Source organism: Lactuca virosa, chromosome 2 (assembly GCF_052849685.1).
Source record: "Lactuca virosa cultivar CGN04683 chromosome 2, Lactuca_virosa_CGN04683_v6, whole genome shotgun sequence".
Taxonomy (NCBI): Eukaryota; Viridiplantae; Streptophyta; class Magnoliopsida; order Asterales; family Asteraceae; genus Lactuca; species Lactuca virosa.
This window is the reverse complement of record NC_136427.1, coordinates 95,071,131-95,074,263: the sequence shown is the minus strand read 5'-3', so window position 1 is coordinate 95,074,263 and position 3,133 is coordinate 95,071,131.

Sequence of the window (3,133 nt, the reverse complement as noted above, 5' to 3'; positions counted from 1 at the left end):
GTTGCGAAATTATGAGCATTTGGGCGAAAAATATGAAATTTTCTATAAATGGTCCGAAAATGTATATTTTCACAAAAATTATGCCAAAAATGATATTTTTGACAAAAATGAGTTAAAAATGTTATTTTTACCAAAAATTTGCCATAAATCCAAGTTTTGTCCAAATAAGGCCTCAAAGGCTCTTTTTACTAAAATTTGGCATTAATTGTAAATTTTTGGCTTAATGGGCCAAAAATACCAATTTTTACAAAAAGTGGGCTTTTATGCTATTTTAGTGAATAATTGAACTAGCACTAGCAAAACAATAACAAACGGGCAAACTTTATCATTTTCTTGATATTGGGCCTTAGTGGCCCATTAATATGCTTGATAGGTCCTGCATACTATTTATTTGTTTATTGGGCCTCACTGACCCATTAACATGCGTGACGTACCTTGGAATACTATTTGCGTGCTATTTGGGCCTATAAATACCTTACATGCGAAATGGGCATTGGTTGTCCTTTTACATATATTTTGGCCCCTGTTATATAATCTTATTTCTTTCGGGCCTGAAAATGACTTACGTGTTCAGTGAGACTCAGTGGTCCGCAGACATGGTTCATTGGCCCCGGAATGAGTTTATATGTTTCTCTTCGCGTAAAATTCGATTAAGGATCTAGTGATACGTGTCAATTGACACCTATTGAGTGTACGATCGTAGCCTGTAGTTATAACCAGAGTCTCTTGGAGGGAGAGTGGGGTTTTGTGTATAGATCTATACGGGGATGACACCCCACACCTGAGTTGTTCGCTACAGTTAGACTACACCAGTCTTGGGTGACGATAACCTTATTCTATTTTTTTCTGTCGGCGTTCAACAACGCCATGACAGGCGAATTTGTCATTATTAGCATGATTATAACGGCTCACTTAGTGGAACTAACGTTATGAAATTTACGGGAGACCATTCTCTTTTCTCTTGGATTACTCGGGAACATACTCACACTGGTACTCAACCTCGGGGGTTGGTACGACAACATTCTATTTTACAAGCAACATAGGGTTGTCTGGGGGCATTGTTTTTACATTCTCTTTACTTACTTTTGGGATTCTACTAAACAAAAACACACATGCATTAATACAAGCTCGGACACAAACACACTAAACTATTTTAAGAAAATACAGGATTTTCTTGTGATTACAAAGTTGTACAAATCATTTTCTCAAAACGTGCTTATGAACTCACCAACATTTTTATGTTGACCTTTTAAAATTAACTTGTATTCTCAGGAAACCGCCGAAGAAGGTTGGCTGAACAGTTAAATGGATATTTGGTTATATTTTGTTCATCATACTCTAATTATTTTGGCATGTAATATTTAAAGACAATACTCGATGTAATCAATGTATGTTGTTATATTACGTGTGTGATGATGATGATGATGATGTTATGTTTCAATTATATACTATGTGATGATACTACAAGGATGAAGTCACGCACAAACCCTCGAACGTTTCCGCCGTGTGGTTCAGGGGTGTGACAAAATACTTGCCGAGGTTGGTTTCACCTTGTCATCCTTGATATCCTGCAAGTATTTTGGCCAGCTTCGTTTCCGATGCCCCTTGTTATTGCAATAGAAGCAAGTGGCCTCTTTTGGGTTAGAGATACGGGGAGCATCAGAACTGGATTTTCCTTTTGGTCTCGTACTTGACGACCCAACTTGAAACTTTCCCTTCCAGTTTTGTTTAGGAGGACTTTTCCTCTTCTTCCCTTTCCCTTTCCATTTGGCGAGAACAGGAGCACTAGTAGGAGTGGAGGCAATACCTTTTGCCTTCATTCTTGTTTCAGTTGTTCGCAGGAGGTTGTGCAAATGACAGGTCAATATGAACTGATCATAGCAACTAGGCAAATATTTCAACACTATGTCGATTGCCAACTCTTCATCAAAATTCACGTTGAGCTTGATTAGCCTGTCCACGTATCGTTGCATTTTCTAAACGTGGCTACTAACAGACTCACCCTCCTTCATCTTGCTACCAATTAGGGATTTTACTGCCTCGTAATTTGCCTGACAAGCTCACTTATGGTATTTCTCCATAAGTTCCTTCTCGTATAGCCAGTAATCCTCATGGTGCCTTTGCAATTCTGGAGTCATTGTGGCCACCATGATGCATGCAACTTTTGTGGCATCATTATAGTGTTTCTTGTAGGCCACCATTTCTTCAGGAGTGGGCTTTTCTTCATCAATTTCATCCAATGGATTATCGAGGACATATTCCTTGTCCTCAAAACGAAGGGCCATTTGAATGTTACACATCTAATTGTTATAGTTGGTGTCATCCAATTGCACCTTCGAACATATGTTCAACAGAGAGAAGTTGTTGTTATTGGAGGATGAGGAACCAAAAGCATCAGTTGGAGTAGACATCTATAGAATAAATATAGTTTTAGTTAGATAAGAATAATCCTTAATATAACACCCAAAATGAAATACTAAGCCTAGGATCCAACTAAATAATTCACAAATTAGAAAAGGGATGCCGTAATCTAATTGTAAATTAAATAAAGGTAGGTAAATGACTATTTACCAATTCCACCATCGAAAAACCAGAATTGAACGAATTAGGTTTTTAATGAAATTCCTAGATCATTTGAGATTCATTGAAACTGTTCAATGGCATGTTTAATCTGGATTATGCTATTCCATTTCTGACTAGGATACCGAGGATCACAAACAAGATGTGAATAACCATGCAAATTAGCTTGGTACTCTTAATGTCATTTATCATCTGATTTTAATGTGCCAGTTAGCCACACGCGCTCCATTAACCATTGATAATTTTCAAGACACCCATTGCCACTCTTAATTTGTCCATATTAGTGTGCCAATTAACCACACACGCTTCACAAACGACTAGTAAAGTGCAATGTGCAACTTCGTGGGTTAGCATACAAATTCAAATTTTCCTAAAATAACTATGATTGGGAATTTAAAAATAAATATTTAGTTAATTTATAATTCATTATAATTATTAATGAGAATTGATTGTCCTATCAAACCCGTTCGGCTAACGACCCTCAACAAATCAAGGAAGCGGTAGGTGAGAATGGACACCCATTCAACCTCCATTTTATAGGCAGTTTCTTTAT